This window comes from Babylonia areolata, chromosome 5 (assembly GCF_041734735.1).
Source record: "Babylonia areolata isolate BAREFJ2019XMU chromosome 5, ASM4173473v1, whole genome shotgun sequence".
Lineage (NCBI taxonomy): Eukaryota > Metazoa > Mollusca > Gastropoda > Neogastropoda > Buccinidae > Babylonia > Babylonia areolata.
Window position 1 is genome coordinate 44,380,638 of NC_134880.1, and position 15,558 is coordinate 44,396,195.

The 15,558-nt window shown below is 40.1% G+C and overlaps 1 protein-coding gene across 3 annotated transcripts in view; it reads left to right on the forward strand.

Moving 5' to 3' along the window:
• The window catches only part of LOC143282091 (ceramide glucosyltransferase-like), an 85,450-nt gene that overhangs the window by 28,919 nt on the left and 40,973 nt on the right, over window positions 1–15,558 (forward strand). The gene's annotated exons all lie outside the window — the stretch shown is intronic.

Below are 15,558 nucleotides of genomic sequence, written 5' to 3' on the forward strand. Positions count from 1 at the left end.
TATAGACAACAGTATCTATGTGTAAATGTTGACCATACTTGTTTTGTTGTTGTTGTTGTAATGTTTTTACCTTATAATTATTATTTATTTATTTATTTGTGTAAGCTTATCTATTATTTATTCACCTTTTTTTTTTTTCCAAGGCCTGACTAAGCGCGTTGGGTTACGCTGCTGGTCAGGCATCTGCTTGGCAGATGTAGTGTAGCGTATATGGATTTGTCCGAATGCAGTGACGCCTCCTTGAGCTACTGAAACTGTTGTAATGTTTAAAACCAGTCCATCAAGCCAGCATTGAGTGGACAAGTTTTGAAGCAGGCAACCAATTTCTGTAATAGGCTACTTATTAAAGAATAATTGGCAAGTCCTACAGGTACATTCAATAAGTATGTTTGTGTTAAATCAATCTATCTATCTGTATGTGTGTGTGTGTGTGTGTGTAAACACCATACGCTTCTCCTCATCTTGGCAAATTACACAATAACAAATACTATGTTGCTGTTCTTTTTAATCTATACAGGCCTGCGCCTCTCCGTGAATTGCAATAATCCATTTGGAATGATAACAAGTCATTCCAGCATGTTTTTTTTGGTGGTGGTTTTTTTCTGGACACCGAGCTAGCATGTTGATCTACCCATATTTTCTTTGTGTCAACGTGAGCAGCCCTGCTGCTGTTTTTTTGTTGGGGCTGGTGTTCTGTAACAGAAACTGTAATGGAGACCTGTCCATATACATGCATAGTGTGGAAGATAGTGAACTTTGTGAACTGTTTGTGTGTAAACATGCTTGGTTTTGGTGAGATATTTGTGTGTGTGTGTGGGGGGGGGGGGGAGTGTTTGTGTCTGGGAGTGGAGTTGGATGTTTGTTTAAAATGGAACTATTCAATTAAACCAGGCAATATAATATTCATAATCGCATAGTATTATGGACAAGAGGGAGAGGAGAGAGAGAGAGTGTGTGTGTGTGTGTTAAGTTTTGGTTTCATTATTGTATTTCATTAGTTTTAATGTTTTTTGAGGCTGAGGCATGGGTCTGTGAATACGTCAGACACCTGGTGTCCTGCCACCCCCATTTGGCTTTTCTTTTGTTTTTCTTAAAGTGGATGTGGGGTAACTAATGTATCCAAATAATTTTGCATGCTCCGACATCTTTTTTTAAACTGAATAAGGATGCAAGCTCCTCTTTGAGGCTAAATAGGCTATCATAAACTAATTAAAGTGTGCACTACTGTAAAAGTACAGTGTGCATGTGCATCGGATCTGTGCATTTATATGTGTGTAGCATTTGTGTGGTAGGTGGTTTGGGGCAGATAGCGTGTGTGGGAAGGTGTGAGAACTGCAGTAGTTTCATCAATAAAGTTGTTGATTCATTTTCATACATTAGAATGCATATTATTAATACACAAATTCATATACTTACAGATGTGCAGACTAATAGAGTCAAATACAGGCACATCTATATAATAGTGATGCATTTTTATTTTCTATGTAATCTAGGAGAATGATTTTTTTTCCCCTTTTAAATCATATTAATGAATCATTGAATGAATGATGCGTATATGTTTAACTGATAAGAATGATTAACTTGTTTTCAAATCAGAAGTAATGAGAGGGTTTGTCTTGTTGAAGGGGAAGGAGAGGAGGGATGGAATTTTGAATACAGTGTGCGTTTGTTACCTTGTGGTGGTGTGTGAATATATGAAACATGCAGATACACTGATGTTTATCTGTGCGTGTGCATGTGTGTGTGTGCATGTGCATAAATGGAAGAACAGGTGGGTTTTTGTGTTGTTACTGTTTCACACATTGTTCAAGTGCGCAGTTCTCTTTTGGCCACCAGTCATGATTGACATGTTTCAATCATGATTGGTGTTCACCCCTGCGCCACGATGAGGCAGAGAACATCCGACTTCCGCAGAGGAATTTTAGTCTAAAATTTAGTCATTTTAGTGTGACCTGAGTTAAGGTCATGGTCACACCATGACCCAGAGTGAAGGTCTAGGTCACATGACAACACTAAAATCTGACATGAAAATAAAATAATGTTCAATACATTTTAAGCACAAGGGTATGTACACAACACCAGGTAGAAAAGAGTTTCAAAAATATATACATACATGAAATTTAAAAATGACATGAAAGTAAAAGCGTTCAAACTGACAGGGAATTAATGTTCAAAACATTAAAACACAAAGAGCATGCACACAATCCCATATACCTGTTGAAGAAGAAAAAAAACATGAGCAAACTGACATGAATATATAACAACATTCATTACATTAAAAACACCAGGGCATGTGCGTACCATCTGTTGAAGAAGAGTTCTTATGAAATACAAAGATAAAAAGTGACACCAAAAATAAAAGAACATTTAAACTGACATGAAAATTAAACACTGTTCATTACACTGAAGCAAGAGGGCATGCATAACATTCCAGTCTGTTGAAGAACTTTTATCATTATTATTATTATTAAATTCATGAATAAAAACTGACTTGAAAATTGAACAATGTTCATTACATTAAAAGCACAAAGGCATGCACACGCAATCCTATCTGTTAGTACCCCCACACATACAGTTTATTAACCATGCTCAGTCCTGCACACACACACACATTCCTGGATTTACTAATCAGCCACCAGATTTAAAGTCATAGAAGCATTGTCATCCAGAACTAAAGCTAGGGTAATGGAGCAGGTTGACCTCTAATCTCACTTAACACCTGTGCTGTTGTGGCATACATACACACACACTAAATCAGTCAGATAACAGACATATACACACAGTCTAAGAACTGTTATCCTGAAAAGAAACTGTCCTTGTATCATGTTGAAAATCTAAAGCAGGTTCCTGGAAATGAACTGTCCTAGAATCCTGTTGAAAATCTAAAGCAAGTTCCTGAAAATGAACTGTCCTGGAATCATGTTTAAAATTAAAAGTAGGTTCCCGAAAAACAACTGCCCTAGTATCAGATTCTGATAGAGAATTAAAGGAATGTTGTGACAAATGATCAGCCCTGGATCCTGGGTGACAACTAAAAGTCGGATGCCCTGACGACACACTGGCTGCACTCCTGGTACCAGTGGACTGATGCGTGTTCCTCCTCAGGCAGCGTCTGGTCAGTCTCCTCTCTGTCATCCAGGACCTCCTGATTTGGTGCAGGGGGTCAGGCCGAGGGGTCTGCTGTCCATCCAGGGGCCCTCTGCTCCTTGCTGGTGGTGGTGACTGCCAGTCAGCGTCTGGAACAGAAAGACAGGGACGCGGCCCAGGACGGTGGAACGGCTGAACTGCTGGAACAGAAAGAGAGGGATGTCGCATCTGACTCTGGAACGGCTGAACTGCTGGAACAGAAAGAGAGGGACGTCGCATCTGACTCTGGAACGGTTCAACTGCTGAAACAGAAAGAGAGGGATGTGGGACTGGGCTGTGGAATGGTTGAACACCCCGAACAGAAAGAGCAGGACGTGGCCACGGACTGTTAAACTGTCCAGCACCTGGAACAGAAACAAAGGGACGTGGCACAGGACTGTGGAGCTGTTGAACTCCTGGAACAGAAACAAAAGGACGTGTCACTGGACTGTGGAACTGTTGAACTCCTGGAACAGAAACAAAGGGACGTGTCACTGGACTGTGGAACTGTTGAACTCCCTCCTCTCCCTGCTGGCTGTCCTGGGCAGTGCTGTGGTCCTCAGACTGCACCCAGTGCTCCTCCCGTCCCCCTCCCTCAAACCAGAAACTGGAATCTTCCATCCAGCAGTCACTCAGGCACTTCTCTTTCTCCTCCTTCTCCTTCTGCTCCATCTCGATGCGAATCTGGCGGATTTTAAAAGCAATAATATCAGACATAGACATAGTCATAGTGAAGAAATCAAACGGCCAACAGTGAAAACAAAATCTGACAAAACAGATCTGTACGTAATTCAAAGATTGAAGAACGCAGCTACACAGAAACAGACAGCAGATCTGTCTGCTACACCAATTACGGACAGAACAGCCTCCTGGAAAGATAAACGCAATCAAGTAAAAAGGGATACGAAATCGCAGCAAAGGTGTAGGACAGCAGGGCTGTGATGGGACTGCAAAGTCTCCCACAGAAGTGATCCCTGTCTGTCGATCTATAAACACACAATTAAACGTACAGAAAGAAAAACCCGCAGCAACAACGGAAACGAACTCGGCGGTCAAAGATGATCGAAAAACCGACTAAAATTCAAGAAAATCGCGAGCCCGAAGAAATGACACCTTATCAAACGCAAACCAAAATGGCTACTGACTGATGACGTGTTTCCGGTTCGGCGTCAAGGGAAATAAGTCACATTAATTTAGGTGGGAAGCGACGTAAGTCAAAGTTAATACGTTACATTTATCATTCAGAAAAAAAAAGGGGGGGGGGGGGGGGGGGGGAGAAAGAAAAAGTGGAAAAAAAATCGAATGCACGTCATCATATTCGAACGACTTCTAAAAAAACTAAAACAAAAATGTACTTAAACATTCCACAACTGATTCATACCTCTCTCTTTCTCACTCTGACATCCCTCGATCTTCTGCCTCCGCGTGTCGTATCTAGGATCATTTATTTTTCTATTTACAAATCTGGGGACAGACATAAAGTGGAAGTTTCAATATCAGTTTCTTTTGTACTAGCAATTTCGATCAGTACTTTTGAATTCGTAATTTTATAAACGTGTGTGTGTATGTGTGTGTGTGTGTGTGTTGTTGTTGTTGTTATTTTTGAGTGAGGGAGTAGTGTGTGTGTGTGTGTGTGTGTGTGTGTGTGTGTGTGTGTGTGTGTTTATTTCCATGATTGCCCATGTTGCATATAGGCTACCTAACATAATACATGTTGCCAGTTGTTGTTTTTTAATCTACAGCTATGTGTTGAGGAAAGTTTTGGTGCACAGAGAGGGAGAGTCTTTGAACTTAACCCTGTACAGACTGAGTAACATAGCTGACGTGTTTCTTTCAGATCTAGACTACTGGAGATTTGGAACTCTAAAATGTCATGGTGCTCGCTAGGGCTGAGCTGGGAGAGAGGGTGTTGGTGAAGGTGTGGGTGTGGGGATGATTTGGTTACATTAAGCTACCCATTCCCCCATTTTATTTCACGAGAGAAGTGCTAACAATGCTATTTCGGGCAACTGGCCAAGGTCCAAAACAGCCTGATTATCAGCTGATGTTAGAGTTGCTCAGCACGTTTACCACAAAAGTTCCTGTTGACTTTTTGTCAATTTTTCCATATTTCAAGAATGCAGTTAATCTACAATTGATATGATAATGATATCCTATTTGCCAAGGAAATTTTAAAATAACTGTGGAATTGTGCAGAACAGCACATATATATCACCCAGAATTCGTGAGGAGTGGCACAGATACTTCATTCTGATTGGTTATTTTGGTGATGGTGACTGTAGAAGTTGTATATGGAATGATGTCGATATCTATAGTTCAAATCTGATGGTGGTGGATGTGTGCATGCACGCGCGCGCGTGTGTGTGTGTATGCATGTGTGTGTGAGTGTGTGTGTGTGTGTGTGTGTAAGGATTATCATCAACAGGCGATATATATATATATATATATAGCTAAAAACAAAGTCTTTCATTAATGTACTCTATATGTCTTAGATTTACAGTTTTTGCACCTGTTCTTATCAAGGTCTCGTGCTCAGGACACACACACACACACACACACACACACACACACACACACACACACACACACACACACACACAAATTACCAGAACATATAGCCTTCTTCATTCTGTATACCAGTACTTTCTTCATATTGCACTTGTGGTGAAACAGGCAAAAGAAGCATCATGCATACACACACACATGTATTATACACAATTACACTTCCAGAAACAAAAATGAAGAAAACTATACATTAGTGCAACTGTACTGTGGCGTCACACTCTCTTGTCCAAATTTTACTTAGAGAATTGTTTATGTTGGAACAAAAAGTTACAGTAGAATAATTAGTTTGGATCTCAGCTTGTTAGGCTGGCAGTGGGCACAGCTTACATATGTGTATATTAAATAATATATGAATCATTACTTTCCTCTAGCATTTGCACACATACACAATAAACACACATCAAAACGCACATACCTGCAAATGGCCATAAGTATTGCACATGTTGCATTCGCACAATACATTGAAAAGTGGAAATATTCTTTGTTTGCACTCACATAATGTGTGTTCCTATGTGTGTGTGTGTGTGTGTTCATTCATATGTATGTGTATGCCTGCATACATGAGTGTATGTGCACACATGCATGTGGGTGTGCACACGTGTGGTTGTACCCAAGTTCACTGATCATGTCACGTTTTCTTATTTTGATTATTAGCAGTAACTGTTCATTTTATATTTCTTTAAAATTGCATTTGAAATCATTTACTGATTTGTGTATTTGGTTTCATTATTTTATTTTATTAGAGTTTAATGTTATATATCAAAGGGCAGACGCATTGGGTCTGTGTGTACATCAGACACCTAGCTGGTGTCCTATCATCCACTTTTTGCTTTTCTTTTCATCGTAAAGCCAGTGTGGGGTAACTAGTGTATAGGGCCTAGGGATATTTACATGCTCTGACATCTTCTTGAAACTGAAAATGGATGCAAACTCCTCCCTGTGGATTTTTTTTTTTTTAAACTTATCAATGGAAGCTTACTCTATGAGGCTATGTAGGATATATTAACTAATGAAAGTGTGCACTACTGTAAAAGTACAGTGTGCATGTCCATCGGCTCTGTGCATTTATATGTGTTTATCATTTGTGTGGTAGGTGGTATGGGGGAGATAGTGTGTGGGAAGGTGTGAGAACTGGAAGTAGTTTCACTGATGAAATTGTCATTTCATTTTCATATATTAGAATGCATATTATTATAATACACAAATTTATATACTTACAGATGAGCAGACTAATAGTCAAATACAGGCACAACTATTTAATACAATAATGTATCAGTTGTTTTTTTTACGTAATGTAGAATGAACTTTTTTCTTCTTTTTTTTTCATCATATTAATGAATCATTGAATGATGCATATGTTTAACTGATATGAATGATGAATTTGTTTTCAAATCAGAAGTAATGAGAGGGTTCGTCATGTTGAAGGGGAAGGAGAGGAGGGGTGGAATCTGGAATACAGTGTACGTTTGTTACCTTGTGGTGCGTGTGTGAAGATATGAAGCATGCACATATACTGTGGTTTATCTGTGCATGTGTGTGTGTGTGTATGTGTGTGTGTGTGTGTGTGTGTATGACTGCATAAATGGAAGAACAGGTGGGTTTTTGTGTAGTTTCTGTTTCAAGCATTGTTCAAGTGCGCAGTTCTCTTTTGGCCACGAATCATGATTGGCATGTTTCAATCATGATTGGTGTTCACCCCTGCGCCACGATGAGGCAGAGAACATCCGACTTCCGCAGAGGAATTTTTGTCTAAAATTTCAGTTTAAATTTAGTCATTTTAGTGTGACCTGAGTTAAGGTCATGGTCACACCATGACCCAGAGTGAAGGTCTAGGTCACATCACATGATGACAACACTAAAATCTGACATGAAAATAAAATAATGTTAAAAACATTTTAAGCACAAGGGCATCCACACAACACCAGTTAAAAAGGAGTTTCAAAAATATATACATGAATAAAAATAAAAACTTACATGAAAGTAAAAGTGTTCAAACTGACAGGGAATTAAACAATGTTCAAAACATTAAAACACAAAGAGCATGCACACAATCCCATATACCTGTTAAAAGAGAAAAAAACCATGAGCAAAACTGACATGAATATATAACAACATTCATTACATTAAAAGCACCAGGGCATGTGCGCTCCATCTGTTGAAGAAGAGTTTCTATGAAATACAAGAGGAAAAAGTGACACCAAAAATAAAACAACATTCTAACTGACATGAAAATTAAACACTGTTCATTACACTGAAGCATGATGACATGCACACACAATCCAGTCTGTTGAAGAACTTTTATTATCATTATTTAATTCATGAATAAAAACTGACCTGGAAAATAAACAATGTTCAGTACATTAAAAGCACAAAGGCATGCACACACAATCATGTACCCCCACACATACATTTTATTAACCATGCTGAATCCTGCACACACATACAAATTCCCTGATTTACTAATTAGCCACCAGATTTAAAGTCATAGAAGCATTGTCATCCAGAACTAAAGCTAGGGTAATGCAGCAGGTTGACCTGGCATAAACGCACACTTAATCAGTCAGATAATGGATATGTACATACATTCTAAGAACTGTTTTCCTGAAATTGAACTGTCCTTGTATCATGGTGAACATTAAAAGAAGCTTCCTGAAAATGAACTGTCCTGGAATCCTGTTGAAAATCTAACGTAGGTTCCTGAAAATGAACTGTCCTAGAATCATGATTAAAACTTGGTTCCCGAAAAACAGCTGCCCTGGTATCAGATTCTGACTGAAAATGAAAAGGAGGTTGTGACAAATGAACAGCCCTGGATCCTGGGTGACAACTAGAAGTGGGATGCCCTAACGACACACTGGCTGCACTCCTGGGACCAGTGGACTGATGCGTGTGCCTCCTCAGGCAGCGTCTGGTCCGTCTCCTCTCTGTTGTCCAGGACCTCCTGGTTTGGTGCAGGGGGTCAGGCTGAGGGGTCTGCTGTCCATCCAGGGGACCTCTGCTCCTTGCTGGGGGTGGTGACTGCCAGTCAGTGTCTGGAACAGAAAAACGGGGATGTGGCCCAGGACGGTGGAACGGCTGAACTGCTGGAACAGAAAGAGAGGGACGTCGCATCTCACTCTGGAACGGCTGAACTGCTGGAACAGAAAGAGAGGGACGTCGCACCTGACTCTGGAACGGTTCAACTGCTGAAACAGTAAGAGAGGAACTTGGGACTGGGCTGTGGAATGGTTGAACACCCCGTAGAGAAAAAGCAGGACGTGGCCACGGACTGTTAAACTGTCCAGCACCTGGAACAGAAAGAAAGGGACGTGTCACTGGACTGTGGAACTGTTCAACTCCCTCCTCTCCCTGCTGGCTGTCCTGGGCAGTGCTGTGGTCCTCAGACTGCACCCAGTGCTCCTCCCGTCCCCCTCCCTCAAACCAGAAACTGGAATCTTCCATCCAGCAGTCACTCAGGCACTTCTCTTTCTCCTCCTTCTCCATCTCGATGCGAATCTGGCGGATTTTAAAAGCAATAATATCAGACATAGACATAGTCATGCTGACGAAAGCAAACGGCCAACAGTGAAACCAAAAACGGACAAAACACAATAGATCTGTACGTGGCTCAAAGACTGAAGAACGCAGCTGCACAGAAACAGACAGCAGACCTGTCTACAACACTTGGAACGGACGGGACAACCTCCTGGAAAGATAAATGAAAGTAAAGAGGGATACGAAATCGCTGCTACAGTGTAGCACAGCAGGGCTGAGATGGGACTGTAAACTGAGTCTCCCACACAAATGACCCCCGTCTGTCGGTCTGCAAACACACCAACAATTAAACGTACAGAAAGTACAAGCCACAGCAACAACTGAAACAAACTCGGCGGTCAAAGACGATCGAAAAATCGATGAAAATGAAAGAAATTCGCGAGCCAGAAGAAATGCCAGCTAGTCAAATACAAACCAAAATGGCGTCTGATGACGTGTTTCCGGTTCGGCGTCAAGGGAAATAAGTCACATTTACTTTAGGTGGAAAGGTAAGTAAGTCAAAGTTAATGCGTTACATTTATCATTCAGAAAAAAAAAAAAAAAAAGGTGGAAGAAAGAAAAAGTGGAAAAAAAAATCGAAGGCACTTTATCAGATTCGAATGACTTCTAAAAAGACGAAAACAAAAATGTACAAAACATTCTACAACTGATTCATACCCCTCTCTCCCATTCTCACTCTGACATCCCTCATCTTCTGCCACTGTGTGTGTGTCGTATCTAGGATCATTTTTTTTTTTTTTAATTACAAATTTGGGGACAGACATGAACTGGAAGTTTCAACATCAATTTCTTTTGTACTAGCAATTTCGATCAGTACTTTTGAATTCGTAATTTGATAAATGTGTGTGTGTGTGTGTGTGTGTGTGTGTGTGCGCGCGCGCGCGCGTGTGTGTGTTGTTGTTGTTGTTCTTGTTGCTGTTGAGTGAGTTAGTAGTGTGTGTGTGTGTGTGTGTGTGTGTCCCTGAGTATATAGTGCGTTCATTTCCATGTTTGTCCATGTTGCATATACCAAACATAATACATGTTGCCAGTTGTTGTTGTTGTTGTTTTAATCTACAACAATGTGTTGAGGAAAGTTTTGGTGCACAGAGAGGGAGAGAGAGAGAGTCTTTGAACTTAACCCTGTACAGACTGAGTAACATAGCTGACGTGTTTCTTTCAGATCTAGACTACTGGAGATTTGGAACTCTAAAATGTCATGGTGCTCGCTAGGGCTGAGCTGGGAGAGAGGGTGTTGGTGAAGGTGTGGGTGTGGGGATGATTCGGTTACATTAAGCTACCCATTCCCCCATTTTATTTCACGAGAGAAGTGCTAACAATGCTATTTCGGGCAACTGGCCAAGGTCCAAAACAGCCTGATTATCAGCTGATGTTAGAGTTGCTCAGCACGTTTACCACAAAAGTTCCTGTTGACTTTTTGTCAATTTTTCCATATTTCAAGAATGCAGTTAATCTACAATTGATATGATAATGATATCCTATTTGCCAAGGAAATTTTAAAATAACTGTGGAATTGTGCAGAACAGCACATATATATCACCCAGAATTCGTGAGGTGTGGCACAGATACTTCATTCTGATTGGTTATTTTGGTGATGGTGACTGTAGAAGTTGTATATGGAATGATGTCGATATCTATAGTTCAAATCTGATGGTGGTGGATGTGTGCATGCGCGCGCGTGTGTGTGTGTGTGTGTGTGTGTGCATGTGTGTGTGTGTGTGTGTAAGGATTATCATCAACAGGCGATATATATATGTAGCTAAAAACAAAGTCTTTCATTAATGTACTCTATATGTCTTAGATTTACAGTTTTTGCACCTGTTCTTATCAAGGTCTCGTGCTCAGGACACACACACACACACACACACACACACATACACATTACCAGAACATATAGCCTTCTTCATTCTGTATACCAGTACTCTCTTCATATTGCACTTGTGGTGGAACAGGCAAAAGGAGCATCACGCATACACACACACATGTATTATACACAATTACACTTTCAGAAACAGAAATGAAGAAAACTATACATTAGTGCATCTGTACTGTGCCATGACACTCTCTTGTCCAAATTTCACTCAGAGAATTGTTTATGTTGGAACAAAAAGTTACAGCACAATAATTAGGTTTCATCTCAGCTTGCTAGGCTGGCAGTGGGCACAGCTTACACATGTGTATATTAAATGATATATGAATCATTACTTCCTTCTAGCATTTGCGCACACACACAATCACATCAAAACGCACATAACTGCAAATGGCCATCAGTATTGCACATGTTGCATTCGCACAATACACTGAAAAGTGGAAATATTCTGTTTGCACTCACATAATGTGTGTTCCTATGTGTGTGTGTGTGTGTGTGTGTTCATGTGTATGTGTATGCCTGCATACATGAGTGTATGTGCACACATGCATGTGGGTGTGCACACGTGTGGTTGTACCGAAGTTCACTGATCATCTCACATTTTCTTATTTTGATTATTACCAGTAACTGTTCATTTGAAATGATTTACTGATTTCTGTATTTGGTTTCATTACTTTACTTCATTAGAGTTTAATGTTATATATATATATATATATATATATATATATATATATATATATATCAAAGGGCAGACGCGTTGGGTCTGTGTGTACATCAGACACCTGGTGTCCTGTCATCCACTTTTTGCTTTTCTTTTCATCGTAAAGCCAGTGTGGGGTAACTAGTGTATAGGGACTAGGGATATTTACATTTTCTTGAAACTGAATATGGATGCAAACTCCTCCCTGTGGATTTTTGTTACATTTTGAAACAAAGATTTTTTTAACTTCTCAATGGAAGCTTACTCTATGAGGCTATGAAGGATATATGAACTAATGAAAGTGTGCACTACTGTAAAAGTACAGTGTGCATGTGCATCAGATCTGTGCATTTATATGTGTTTATTATATGTGCAGCAGGTGGCATGGTGGAGATAGTGTGTGTAGGAAGGTGTGAGAACTGGCAGTAGTTTCATTGATGAAATTGTCAATTCATTTTCATATATTAGAATGCATATGTGCATATTATTAATACACAAATTTATGTACTTACAGATGTGCAGACTAACACAGTCAAATACAGGCACAACTACATAATACAATGATGTCAGTTGTTTTTTTGTTTTGTTTTTCTCCCTAAGTAAACTAAAATGAACTTTTTTTTTTCATCATATTAATGAATCATTGAACAGTGTATATGTTTAACTGATATGAATGATGAATTTGTTTTCAAATCAGAAGTAATGAGAGGGTTTGTCTTGTTGAAGGGGAAGGAGAGCAGGGGTGGAATCTGGAATACAGTGTGTGTTTGTTACCTTGTGGTGCGTGTGTGAACATATGAAACATGCAGATATACTGTGGTTTATCTGTGCATGTGTGTGTATGACTGCATAAATGGAAGAACAGGTGGGTTTTTGTGTAGTTTCTGTTTCAAGCATTGTTCAAGTGCGCAGTTCTCTTTTGGCCACCAGTCATGATTGGCATGTTTCAATCATGATTGGTGTTCACCCCTGCGCCACGATGAGGCAGAGAACATCCGACTTCCGCAGAGGAATTTTAGTCTAAAATTTCAGTTAAAATTTAGTTATTTCAGTGTGACCTGAGTTAAGGTCATGGTCACACCATGACCCAGATTTAAGGTCTGGGTTGCATGGTAACAAAATTAAGAAGGTTTTAAAAAAATTCCTAAATAAAATCTGACATAAAATAAAATAATGTTCAATACTTTTTAAGCACAGGGTATGCACACAACATCTGTTAAAGAGTTTCAAAAATATATACATGAATAAAATTCAAACTGACAAAAATTAAACAGTGTTCAAAACGTTAAAACACAAAGAGCATGCACACAATCCCATATACCTGTTGAAGAAGAGAAAAAAAAATCATGAGCAAAAGTGACATGAATATAAAACAACATTCATTACATTAAAAGCACCAGGGCATGTGTGCACCATCTGTTGAAGAAGAGTTTCTATGAAATACACAAGTAAAAAGTGACACAGAAAATAAAACAACATTAAAACTGACATGAAAATCAAACAATGTTCAGTAAACTAAAGCATGAGGACATGCACACACAATCCAGTCTGTTGAAGAACTTTTATTATCATTATTTAATTCATGAATAAAAACTGACCTGAAAAATAAACAATGTTCAGTACATTAAAAGCACAAAGGCATGCACACACAATGCTATCTGTTAGTACCCCCACACATACATTTTATTAACCATGCTGAATCCTGCACACACATACAAATTCCCTGATTTACTAATTAGCCACCAGATTTAAAGTCATAGAAGCATTGTCATCCAGAACTAAAGCTAGGGTAATGCAGCAGGTTGACTTGGCATAAACGCACACTTAATCAGTCAGATAATGGATATATACATACATTCTAAGAACTGTTTTCCTGAAAATAAACTGTCCTTGTATCATGGTCAACATTAAAAGGAGTTTCCCGGAAATGAACTGTCCTAGAATCCTGTTGAAAATTTAACGTAAGTTCCTGAAAATGAACTGTCCTAGAATCATGGTTAAAACTTGGTTCCCGAAAAACAACTTCCCTGGAATCAGATTCTGACTGAAAATGAAAAGGAGGTTGTGACAAATGAACAGCCCTGGATCCTGGGTGACAACTAGAAGTCGGATGCCCTGACGACACACTGGCTGCACTCCTGGGACCAGTGGACTGATGCCTGTGCCTCCTCAGGCAGCGTCTGGTCCGTCTCCTCTCTGTTGTCCAGGACCTCCTGGTTTGGTGCAGGGGGTCATCAGGTCGAGGGGTCTGCTGTCCATCCAGGGGCCTTCTGCTCCTTGCTGGGGGTGGTGACTGCCAGTCAGCGTCTGGAACAGAAAGACAGGTACTCGGCCCGGGACGTTGGAACGGTTGAACACCTGGAACAGAAAAAGAGGGACGCGGCCCGGGACGGTGGAAAGGTTGAACACCTGGAACAGAAGAAGAGGGGTGTCGCACCAGACTGTCAAACCGTCTAACTCCTGGAAAAGAAAGAGAGGGGCATGGCCCGGGACTGTGGAACTGTTGAACACCTGGAACAGAAAGAGAGGGATGTGGCCATGGACGGTCAAACTGTCTAACTGCTGGAGCAGAAACAGAGAGATGCGGCACTGGACTGTGGAACTGTTGAACTCCTGAAACAGAAACAAAGGGACGTGTCACTGGACTGTGGAACTGTTCAACTCCCTCCTCTCCCTGCTGGCTGTCCTGGGCAGTGCTGTGGCCCTCAGACTGCACACAGTGCTCCTCCCGTCCCCCTCCCTCAAACCAGAAACTGGAATCTTCCATCCTGCAGTCACTCAGGCACTTCTCTTTCTCCTCCTCCTCCTTCTGCTCCATCTCGATGCGAATCTGGCGGATTTTAAAAGCAATAATATCAGACATAGACATAGTATGCTGACGAAAGCAAATGCCCTTCAGTGAAAAGAAAAACGGACAAAACACAATAGATCTGTTCGTGTTTCAAAGACTCGAGAACGCAGCTGCACAGAAACAGACCTGTCTAGAACACTTGGAACGGACGGGACAACCTCCTGGAAAGATACAATCAAGTAAAGAGGGATACGAAATCGCTGCTACAGCTTAGCACAGCAAGGCTGAGACTGCTATGTCTCCCACACAAATGACCCCCGTCTGTCGGTCTGCAAACACACAAACAATTAAACGTACAGAAAGTACAACCCACTGCAACAAATGAAACAAACTCGGCGGTCAAAGACGATCGAAAAATCGATGAAAATTCAAGAAATTCGCGAGCCAGAAGAAAAGCCAGCTATTCAAAAGCAAACCAAAATGGCTACTGACTGATGACGTGTTTCCGGTTCGGCGTCAAGGGAAATAAGTCATATTTACTCTGGGTGGAAAGGGAAGCAAGTCAAAGTTAAAGAAAAAAAAGAAGAAGAGGGAAAGACAGAAAAAAGAAAGGAAAAGGAAAAAAGAGAAAGAATTAAAATTGATTGCACTTTTAAAAATTCGAACGACTTCTTAAAAAAAAACAAAAAAACAAACAAACTGTATTAAACATAATTATATTCTATATGCTATATTCGTGGATCTTCTTCTCCTCTTTTAAACCAAAGAAACCTAAGCCTAAAATCTGCATGGCAGTTCGTGTGTAAAATGGTATGAAATATAATTTGATCGACTACAAATAAATTCATGAATGAAAAATAACAGATAGATAACAATTGAATAAAAATAATTTGATAATCCTTCAGTTTTTATTACGGGTGTCAGTGAGTGAGTGAGTGAGAGAGAGAGAGAGAGAGAGAGAGAGATCAAATT